The sequence below is a fragment of the Coturnix japonica genome, chromosome W (assembly GCF_054131305.1).
Source record: "Coturnix japonica strain WE chromosome W, WE-NBRP24, whole genome shotgun sequence".
Taxonomy (NCBI): domain Eukaryota; kingdom Metazoa; phylum Chordata; class Aves; order Galliformes; family Phasianidae; genus Coturnix; species Coturnix japonica.
Window position 1 is genome coordinate 30,552,358 of NC_140701.1, and position 12,127 is coordinate 30,564,484.

Sequence of the window (12,127 nt, forward strand, 5' to 3'; positions counted from 1 at the left end):
AGAATGTGTCTTCTTTTGGGGACGAAAACCAGTAATTTAGGGAGAAATTGCTATTTGTAGGGATGAAAAGCATTAGTTTGGGAAGAAAACCATAGTTTTGCAAGGATGAAGAGTGATACCTAAGAGTGTACTTTTCATTTCTGGGATAAGTGTTGATATTCATGTGACCTACTTAAAAAATTTGTCAGAAATCGATATTTCTGTTGGAAATGTCATTCTTTTTTAGATGAAAAGAGTTATTCTGGAAACAATGTGTCATATTTGGGTACAAACGCTAATTTTGAAGAGAAATCGATTACTTTTGATGATGAAAACCACCTTTATGTTTAGAAAATGCTGTTTGTAGAGATGAAAAACTTTATTTTGGTAAGAAAACCATGTTTTTGAAAGGATAAAGAATGATTCTTAGGAGAGAACTTTTTATTTCTGGGATAGGTACTGATATTTGTGTGACATTCTTCTAAAATTTGTCAGAAATCGATATTTCTGTTGGAAATGTCCTTATTTTGAAGAGGGAAATAGGTATTCCAATAACAGTGTTTGATATGTTACTACAAGGGACCATTTGTAGAGAAAACGATTTCTATTGGTAATGAAAACCACTTTTTTGGGTAGAAAATTCTACTTGTAATGATGAAAAGCTTTGTATTGGTAATAAAAAGAATTTTTGGCAAGATTCAAGAGTGATACCTAAGAGAGAACCCATTTTTTTCTGGTGTAAGTATTGATATTAGTGTGAAATACATCGGAAATTTGTCTGAAATGGATAATTCTTATGTTAATGTCATTATTTTGTAGGGGAAGACAGATATTCTGGAATCAATGAGTCATAATTTCTTACAAAGCATCATTTTAATGAGAATGTGTCTTCTTTTGGGGACGAAAACCAGTAATTTAGGGAGAAATTGCTATTTGTAGGGATGAAAAGCATTAGTTTGGGAAGAAAACCATAGTTTTGCAAGGATGAAGAGTGATACCTAAGAGTGTACTTTTCATTTCTGGGATAAGTGTTGATATTCATGTGACCTACTTAAAAAATTTGTCAGAAATCGATATTTCTGTTGGAAATGTCATTCTTTTTTAGATGAAAAGAGTTATTCTGGAAACAATGTGTCATATTTGGCTACAAACGATAATTTTGTAGAGAAATCAATTTCTTTTGGTGATGAAAACCACCTTTACGTTTAGAAAATGCTGTTTGTAGAGATGAAAAGCTTTATTTTGGTAAGAAAACCATATTTTGCAAGGGTAAAGTGTGATACCTAAGAGAGACCTTTTTATTTCTGGTATAAGTATTGATATTCCTCTGAAATTTTTCTGAAATCTGTCAGAAAAGGATATATCTTTTGGAAATGTCCTTATTTTGTAGAGGAGAAAAGGTATTTCTGTTAGTAATGTCCTCAATTTGTAGAAGAGAAAAGGTATTCTGGAAGCAATGTGTCATATTTTGCTACAAAGCTTCATTTTGTAGAGAAAATGTCTTCTTTTGGGGATGAAAACCAGTATTTCTGGGAAACAACGCTATTTGAAAGGGATAAAAAGCATTATTTTGGTGAGAAAACCATGTTTTTGCAAGGATAAAGAATGATTCTTAGGAGAGAACTTTTTATTTCTGGGATAGGTACTGAAATTTGTGTGACATTCTTCTAAAATTTGTCAGAAATCGATATTTCTGTTGAAAATGTCCTTATTTTGAAGAGGGAAAGAGGTATTCCAATAAGAGTGTTTCATATGTAGCTGCAAGGGACCATTTGTAGAGAAAGCGATTTCTATTGGTAATGAAAACCACTTTTTTGGGTAGAAAATGCTACTTGTAATGATGAAAAGCTTTGTATTGGTAAGAAAAAGAATTTTTGGCAAGATTCAAGAGGGATACCTAAGGGAGAACACATTTTTTTCTGGTGTAAGTATTGATATTACTGTGAAATACATCGGAAATTTGTCTGAAATGGATAATTCTTATGTTAATGTCATTATTTTCTAGGGCAAGACAGATACTGTGGAATCAATGAGTCATATTTTGTTACAAAGCATCATTTTAAAGAGAATGTGTCTTCTTTTGGGGACGAAAACCAGTAATTTAGGGAGAAATTGCTATTTGTAGGGATGAAAAGCATTAGTTTGGGAAGAAAACCATAGTTTTGCAAGGATGAAGTGTGATACCTAAGAGTGTACTTTTCATTTCTGGGATAAGTGTTGATATTCATGTGACCTACTTAAAAAATTTGTCAGAAATCGATATTTCTGTTGGAAATGTCATTCTTTTTTAGATGAAAAGAGTTATTCTGGAAACAATGTGTCATATTTGGCTACAAACGATAATTTTGTAGAGAAATCGATTTCTTTTGGTGATGAAAACCACCTTTACGTTTAGAAAATGCTGTTTGTAGAGATGAAAAACATTATTTTGGTAAGAAAACCATATTTTTGCAAGGGTAAAGAGTGATACCTAAGAGAGACCTTTTCATTTCTGGTATAAGTATTGATATTCCTGTGAAATTTTTCTAAAATCTGTCAGAAAAGGATATATCTGTTGGAAATATCCTTATTTTGTAGAGGAGAAAAGGTATTTCTGTTAGTAATGTCCTCAATTTGTAGAAGAGAAAAGGTATTCTGGAAACAGTGTGTCATATTTTGCTACAAAGCTTCATTTTGTAGAGAAAATGTCTTCTTTTGGGGATGAAAACCAGTATTTCTGGGAAACAACGCTATTTGAAAGGGATAAAAAGCATTATTTTGGTGAGAAAACCATGTTTTTGCAAGGATAAAGAATGATTCTTAGGAGAGAACTTTTTATTTCTGGGATAGGTACTGATATTTGTGTGACATTCTTCTAAAATTTGTCAGAAGGCGATATTTCTGTTGGAAATGTCCTTATTTTGAAGAGGGAAAGAGGTATTCCAATAACAGTGTTTGATATGTTACTACAAGGGACCATTTGTAGAGAAAACGATTTCTATTGGTAATGAAAACCACTTTTTTGGGTAGAAAATGCTACTTGTAATGATGAAAAGCTTTGTATTGGTAATAAAAAGAATTTTTGGCAAGATTCAAGAGTGATACCTAAGAGAGAACCCATTTTTTTCTGGTGTAAGTATTGATATTAGTGTGAAATACATCGGAAATTTGTCTGAAATGGATCATTCTTATGTTAATGTCATTATTTTGTAGGGGAAGACAGATATTCTGGAATCAATGAGTCATAATTTGTTACAAAGCATCATTTTAAAGAGAATGTGTCTTCTTTTGGGGACGAAAACCAGTAATTTAGGGAGAAATTGCTATTTGTAGGGATGAAAAGCATTAGTTTGGGAAGAAAACCATAGTTTTGCAAGGATGAAGAGTGATACCTAAGAGTGTACTTTTCATTTCTGGGATAAGTGTTGATATTCATGTGACCTACTTAAAAAATTTGTCAGAAATCGATATTTCTGTTGGAAATGTCTTTCTTTTTTAGATGAAAAGAGTTATTCTGGAAACAATGTGTCATATTTGGCTACAAACGATAATTTTGTAGAGAAATCGATTTCTTTTGGTGATGAAAACCACCTTTACGTTTAGAAAATGCTGTTTGTAGAGATGAAAAACATTATTTTGGTAAGAAAACCATATTTTTGCAAGGGTAAAGAGTGATACCTAAGAGAGACCTTTTTATTTCTGGTATAAGTATTGATATTCCTGTGAAATTTTTCTAAAATCTGTCAGAAAAGGATATATCTGTTGGAAATATCCTTATTTTGTAGAGGAGAAAAGGTATTTCTGTTAGTAATGTCCTCAATTTGTAGAAGAGAAAAGGTATTCTGGAAACAGTGTGTCATATTTTGCTACAAAGCTTCATTTTGTAGAGAAAATGTCTTCTTTTGGGGATGAAAACCAGTATTTCTGGGAAACAATGCTATTTGAAAGGGATAAAAAGCATTATTTTGGTGAGAAAACCATGTTTTTGCAAGGATAAAGAATGATTCTTAGGAGAGAACTTTTTATTTCTGGGATAGGTACTGATATTTGTGTGACATTCTTCTAAAATTTGTCAGAAGGCGATATTTCTGTTGGAAATGTCCTTATTTTGAAGAGGGAAAGAGGTATTCCAATAACAGTGTTTGATATGTTACTACAAGGGACCATTTGTAGAGAAAACGATTTCTATTGGTAATGAAAACCACTTTTTTGGGTAGAAAATGCTACTTGTAATGATGAAAAGCTTTGTATTGGTAATAAAAAGAATTTTTGGCAAGATTCAAGAGTGATACCTAAGAGAGAACCCATTTTTTTCTGGTGTAAGTATTGATATTAGTGTGAAATACATCGGAAATTTGTCTGAAATGGATCATTCTTATGTTAATGTCATTATTTTGTAGGGGAAGACAGATATTCTGGAATCAATGAGTCATAATTTGTTACAAAGCATCATTTTAAAGAGAATGTGTCTTCTTTTGGGGACGAAAACCAGTAATTTAGGGAGAAATTGCTATTTGTAGGGATGAAAAGCATTAGTTTGGGAAGAAAACCATAGTTTTGCAAGGATGAAGAGTGATACCTAAGAGTGTACTTTTCATTTCTGGGATAAGTGTTGATATTCATGTGACCTACTTAAAAAATTTGTCAGAAATCGATATTTCTGTTGGAAATGTCTTTCTTTTTTAGATGAAAAGAGTTATTCTGGAAACAATGTGTCATATTTGGCTACAAACGATAATTTTGTAGAGAAATCGATTTCTTTTGGTGATGAAAACCACCTTTACGTTTAGAAAATGCTGTTTGTAGAGATGAAAAACATTATTTTGGTAAGAAAACCATATTTTTGCAAGGGTAAAGAGTGATACCTAAGAGAGACCTTTTTATTTCTGGTATAAGTATTGATATTCCTGTGAAATTTTTCTAAAATCTGTCAGAAAAGGATATATCTGTTGGAAATATCCTTATTTTGTAGAGGAGAAAAGGTATTTCTGTTAGTAATGTCCTCAATTTGTAGAAGAGAAAAGGTATTCTGGAAACAGTGTGTCATATTTTGCTACAAAGCTTCATTTTGTAGAGAAAATGTGTTCTTTTGTGGATGAAAACCAGTATTTCTGGGAAACAATGCTATTTGAAAGGGATAAAAAGCATTATTTTGGTGAGAAAACCATGTTTTTGCAAGGATAAAGAATGATTTTTAGGAGAGAACTTTTTATTTCTGGGATAGGTACAGATATTTGTGTGACATTCTTCTAAAATTTGTCAGAAGGCGATATTTCTGTTGGAAATGTCCTTATTTTGAAGAGGGAAAGAGGTATTCCAATAACAGTGTTTGATATGTTACTACAAGGGACCATTTGTAGAGAAAACGATTTCTATTGGTAATGAAAACCACTTTTTTGGGTAGAAAATGCTACTTGTAATGATGAAAAGCTTTGTATTGGTAATAAAAAGAATTTTTGGCAAGATTCAAGAGTGATACCTAAGAGAGAACCCATTTTTTTCTGGTGTAAGTATTGATATTAGTGTGAAATACATCGGAAATTTGTCTGAAATGGATCATTCTTATGTTAATGTCATTATTTTGTAGGGGAAGACAGATATTCTGGAATCAATGAGTCATAATTTGTTACAAAGCATCATTTTAAAGAGAATGTGTCTTCTTTTGGGGACGAAAACCAGTAATTTAGGGAGAAATTGCTATTTGTAGGGATGAAAAGCATTAGTTTGGGAAGAAAACCATAGTTTTGCAAGGATGAAGAGTGATACCTAAGAGTGTACTTTTCATTTCTGGGATAAGTGTTGATATTCATGTGACCTACTTAAAAAATTTGTCAGAAATCGATATTTCTGTTGGAAATGTCTTTCTTTTTTAGATGAAAAGAGTTATTCTGGAAACAATGTGTCATATTTGGCTACAAACGATAATTTTGTAGAGAAATCGATTTCTTTTGGTGATGAAAACCACCTTTACGTTTAGAAAATGCTGTTTGTAGAGATGAAAAACATTATTTTGGTAAGAAAACCATATTTTTGCAAGGGTAAAGAGTGATACCTAAGAGAGACCTTTTTATTTCTGGTATAAGTATTGATATTCCTGTGAAATTTTTCTAAAATCTGTCAGAAAAGGATATATCTGTTGGAAATATCCTTATTTTGTAGAGGAGAAAAGGTATTTCTGTTAGTAATGTTTTCAATTTGTAGAAGAGAAAAGGTATTCTGGAAACAGTGTGTCATATTTTGCTACAAAGCTTCATTTTGTAGAGAAAATGTGTTCTTTTGTGGATGAAAACCAGTATTTCTGGGAAACAACGCTATTTGAAAGGGATAAAAAGCATTATTTTGGTGAGAAAACCATGTTTTTGCAAGGATAAAGAATGATTTTTAGGAGAGAACTTTTTATTTCTGGGATAGGTACTGATATTTGTGTGACATTCTTCTAAAATTTGTCAGAAATCGATATTTCTGTTGGAAATGTCCTTATTTTGAAGAGGGAAAGAGGTATTACAATAACAGTGTTTGATATGTTACTACAAGGGACCATTTGTAGAGAAAACGATTTCTATTGGTAATGAAAACCACTTTTTTGGGTAGAAAATGCTACTTGTAATGATGAAAAGCTTTGTATTGGTAAGAAAATGAATTTTTGGCAAGATTCAAGAGTGATACCTAAGAGAGAACACATTTGATTCTGGTGAAAGTATTGATATTAGTGTGAAATACATCGGAAATTTGTCTGAAATGGATAATTCTTATGTTAATGTCATTATTTTGTAGGGGAAGACAGATATTCTGGAATCAATGAGTCATAATTTGTTACAAAGCATCATTTTAAAGAGAATGTGTCTTCTTTTGGGGACGAAAACCAGTAATTTAGGGAGAAATTGCTATTTGTAGGGATGAAAAGCATTAGTTTGGGAAGAAAACCATAGTTTTGCAAGGATGAAGAGTGATACCTAAGAGTGTACTTTTCATTTCTGGGATAAGTGTTGATATTCATGTGACCTACTTAAAAAATTTGTCAGAAATCGATATTTCTGTTGGAAATGTCATTCTTTTTAAATGAAAAGAGTTATTCTGGAAACAGTGTGTCATATTTGGCTACAAACGATAATTTTGTAGAGAAATCGATTTCTTTTGGTGATGAAAACCACCTTTACGTTTAGAAAATGCTGTTTGTAGAGATGAAAAACATTATTTTGGTAAGAAAACCATATTTTTGCAAGGGTAAAGAGTGATACCTAAGAGAGACCTTTTTATTTCTGGTATAAGTATTGATATTCCTGTGAAATTTTTCTAAAATCTGTCAGAAAAGGATATATCTGTTGGAAATATCCTTATTTTGTAGAGGAGAAAAGGTATTTCTGTTAGTAATGTCCTCAATTTGTAGAAGAGAAAAGGTATTCTGGAAACAGTGTGTCATATTTTGCTACAAAGCTTCATTTTGTAGAGAAAATGTGTTCTTTTGTGGATGAAAACCAGTATTTCTGGGAAACAACGCTATTTGAAAGGGATAAAAAGCATTATTTTTGTGAGAAAACCATGTTTTTGCAAGGATAAAGAATGATTCTTAGGAGAGAACTTTTTATTTCTGGGATAGGTACTGATATTTGTGTGACATTCTTCTAAAATTTGTCAGAAATGGATCTTTCTGTTGGAAATGTCCTTATTTTGAAGAGGGAAAGAGGTATTCCAATAACAGTGTTTCATATGTTGCTACAAGGGACCATTTGTAGAGAAAACGATTTCTATTGGGGATGAAAACCACTTTTTTGGGTAGAAAATGCTACTTGTAATGATGAAAAGCTTTGTATTGGTAAGAAAATGAATTTTTGGCAAGATTAAAGAGGGATACCTAAGAGAGAACACATTTTTTTTCTGGTGCAAGTATTGATATTAGTGTGAAATACATCGGAAATTTGTCTGAAATGGATAATTCTTATGTTAATGTCATTATTTTGTAGGGGAAGACATATATTCTGGAATCAATGAGTCATAATTTGTTACAAAGCATCATTTTAAAGAGAATGTGTCTTCTTTTGGGGACAAAAACCAGTAATTTAGGGAGAAATTGCTATTTGTAGGGATGAAAAGCATTAGTTTGGGAAGAAAACCATAGTTTTGCAAGGATGAAGAGTGATACCTAAGAGTGTACTTTTCATTTCTGGGATAAGTGTTGATATTCATGTGACCTACTTCAAAAATTTGTCAGAAATCGATATTTCTGTTGGAAATGTCATTCTTTTTTAGATGAAAGGAGTTATTCTGGAAACAATGTGTCATATTTGGCTACAAACAATAATTTTGTAGAGAAATCGATTTCTTTTGGTGATGAAAACCACCTTTACGTTTAGAAAATGCTGTTTGTAGAGATGAAAAGCTTTATTTTGGTAAGAAAACCATATTTTGCAAGGGTAAAGTGTGATACCTAAGAGAGACCTTTTTATTTCTGGTATAAGTATTGATATTCCTGTGAAATTTTTCTGAAATCTGTCAGAAAAGGATATATCTTTAGGAAATGTCCTTATTTTGTAGAGGAGAAAAGGTATTTCTGTTAGTAATGTCCTCAATTTGTAGAAGAGAAAAGGTATTCTGGAAACAATGTGTCATATTTTCTACAAAGCTTCATTTTGTAGAGAATATGTCTTCTTTTGGGGATGAAAACCAGTATTTCTGGGAAACAACGCTATTTGAAAGGGATAAAAAGCATTATTTTGGTGAGAAAACCATGTTTTTGCAAGGATAAAGAATGATTCTTAGGAGAGAACTTTTTATTTCTGGGATAGGTACTGATATTTGTGTGACATTCTTCTAAAATTTTTCAGAAGGCGATATTTCTGTTGGAAATGTCCTTATTTTGAAGAGGGAAAGAGGTATTCCAATAACAGTGTTTGATATGTTACTACAAGGGACCATTTGTAGAGAAAACGATTTCTATTGGTAATGAAAACCACTTTTTTGGGTAGAAAATGCTACTTGTAATGATGAAAAGCTTTGTATTGGTAATAAAAAGAATTTTTGGCAAGATTCAAGAGTGATACCTAAGAGAGAACCCATTTTTTTCTGGTGTAAGTATTGATATTAGTGTGAAATACATCGGAAATTTGTCTGAAATGGATCATTCTTATGTTAATGTCATTATTTTGTAGGGGAAGACAGATATTCTGGAATCAATGAGTCATAATTTGTTACAAAGCATCATTTTAAAGAGAATGTGTCTTCTTTTGGGGACGAAAACCAGTAATTTAGGGAGAAATTGCTATTTGTAGGGATGAAAAGCATTAGTTTGGGAAGAAAACCATAGTTTTGCAAGGATGAAGAGTGATACCTAAGAGTGTACTTTTCATTTCTGGGATAAGTGTTGATATTCATGTGACCTACTTAAAAAATTTGTCAGAAATCGATATTTCTGTTGGAAATGTCTTTCTTTTTTAGATGAAAAGAGTTATTCTGGAAACAATGTGTCATATTTGGCTACAAACGATAATTTTGTAGAGAAATCGATTTCTTTTGGTGATGAAAACCACCTTTACGTTTAGAAAATGCTGTTTGTAGAGATGAAAAACATTATTTTGGTAAGAAAACCATATTTTTGCAAGGGTAAAGAGTGATACCTAAGAAAGACCTTTTTATTTCTGGTATAAGTATTGATATTCCTGTGAAATTTTTCTAAAATCTGTCAGAAAAGGATATATCTGTTGGAAATATCCTTATTTTGTAGAGGAGAAAAGGTATTTCTGTTAGTAATGTTTTCAATTTATAGAAGAGAAAAGGTATTCTGGAAACAGTGTGTCATATTTTGCTACAAAGCTTCATTTTGTAGAGAAAATGTGTTCTTTTGTGGATGAAAACCAGTATTTCTGGGAAACAACGCTATTTGAAAGGGATAAAAAGCATTATTTTGGTGAGAAAACCATGTTTTTGCAAGGATAAAGAATGATTTTTAGGAGAGAACTTTTTATTTCTGGGATAGGTACTGATATTTGTGTGACATTCTTCTAAAATTTGTCAGAAATCGATATTTCTGTTGGAAATGTCCTTATTTTGAAGAGGGAAAGAGGTATTACAATAACAGTGTTTGATATGTTACTACAAGGGACCATTTGTAGAGAAAACGATTTCTATTGGTAATGAAAACCACTTTTTTGGGTAGAAAATGCTACTTGTAATGATGAAAAGCTTTGTATTGGTAAGAAAATGAATTTTTGGCAAGATTCAAGAGTGATACCTAAGAGAGAACACATTTGATTCTGGTGAAAGTATTGATATTAGTGTGAAATACATCGGAAATTTGTCTGAAATGGATAATTCTTATGTTAAAGTCATTATTTTGTAGGGGAAGACAGATATTCTGGAATCAATGAGTCATAATTTGTTACAAAGCATCATTTTAAAGAGAATGTGTCTTCTTTTGGGGACGAAAACCAGTAATTTAGGGAGAAATTGCTATTTGTAGGGATGAAAAGCATTAGTTTGGGAAGAAAACCATAGTTTTGCAAGGATGAAGAGTGATACCTAAGAGTGTACTTTTCATTTCTGGGATAAGTGTTGATATTCATGTGACCTACTTAAAAAATTTGTCAGAAATCGATATTTCTGTTGGAAATGTCATTCTTTTTAAATGAAAAGAGTTATTCTGGAAACAGTGTGTCATATTTGGCTACAAACGATAATTTTGTAGAGAAATCGATTTCTTTTGGTGATGAAAACCACCTTTACGTTTAGAAAATGCTGTTTGTAGAGATGAAAAACATTATTTTGGTAAGAAAACCATATTTTTGCAAGGGTAAAGAGTGATACCTAAGAGAGACCTTTTTATTTCTGGTATAAGTATTGATATTCCTGTGAAATTTTTCTAAAATCTGTCAGAAAAGGATATATCTGTTGGAAATATCCTTATTTTGTAGAGGAGAAAAGGTATTTCTGTTAGTAATGTCCTCAATTTGTAGAAGAGAAAAGGTATTCTGGAAACAGTGTGTCATATTTTGCTACAAAGCTTCATTTTGTAGAGAAAATGTGTTCTTTTGTGGATGAAAACCAGTATTTCTGGGAAACAACGCTATTTGAAAGGGATAAAAAGCATTATTTTTGTGAGAAAACCATGTTTTTGCAAGGATAAAGAATGATTCTTAGGAGAGAACTTTTTATTTCTGGGATAGGTACTGATATTTGTGTGACATTCTTCTAAAATTTGTCAGAAATGGATCTTTCTGTTGGAAATGTCCTTATTTTGAAGAGGGAAAGAGGTATTCCAATAACAGTGTTTCATATGTTGCTACAAGGGACCATTTGTAGAGAAAACGATTTCTATTGGGGATGAAAACCACTTTTTTGGGTAGAAAATGCTACTTGTAATGATGAAAAGCTTTGTATTGGTAAGAAAATGAATTTTTGGCAAGATTAAAGAGTGATACCTAAGAGAGAAAACATTTGATTCTGGTGTAAGTACTGATATTAGTGTGAAATACATCGGAAATTTGTCTGAAATGGATAATTCTTATGTTAATGTCATTATTTTGTAGGGGAAGACAGATATTCTGGAATCAATGAGTCATAATTTGTTACAAAGCATCATTTTAAAGAGAATGTGTCTTCTTTTGGGGACAAAAACCAGTAATTTAGGGAGAAATTGCTATTTGTAGGGATGAAAAGCATTAGTTTGGGAAGAAAACCATAGTTTTGCAAGGATGAAGAGTGATACCTAAGAGTGTACTTTTCATTTCTGGGATAAGTGTTGATATTCATGTGACCTACTTCAAAAATTTGTCAGAAATCGATATTTCTGTTGGAAATGTCATTCTTTTTTAGATGAAAAGAGTTATTCTGGAAACAATGTGTCATATTTGGCTACAAACAATAATTTTGTAGAGAAATCGATTTCTTTTGGTGATGAAAACCACCTTTACGTTTAGAAAATGCTGTTTGTAGAGATGAAAAGCTTTATTTTGGTAAGAAAACCATATTTTGCAAGGGTAAAGTGTGATACCTAAGAGAGACCTTTTTATTTCTGGTATAAGTATTGATATTCCTGTGAAATTTTTCTGAAATCTGTCAGAAAAGGATATATCTTTAGGAAATGTCCTTATTTTGTAGAGGAGAAAAGGTATTTCTGTTAGTAATGTCCTCAATTTGTAGAAGAGAAAAGGTATTCTGGAAACAATGTGTCATATTT

At 31.6% G+C, this 12,127-nt stretch overlaps 1 protein-coding gene across 2 annotated transcripts in view; it reads right to left on the bottom strand.

Moving 5' to 3' along the window:
* LOC146754673 (uncharacterized) overlaps positions 1–12,127 on the bottom strand; it is a 163,879-nt gene that overhangs the window by 130,445 nt on the left and 21,307 nt on the right. The window lies entirely within an intron of this gene.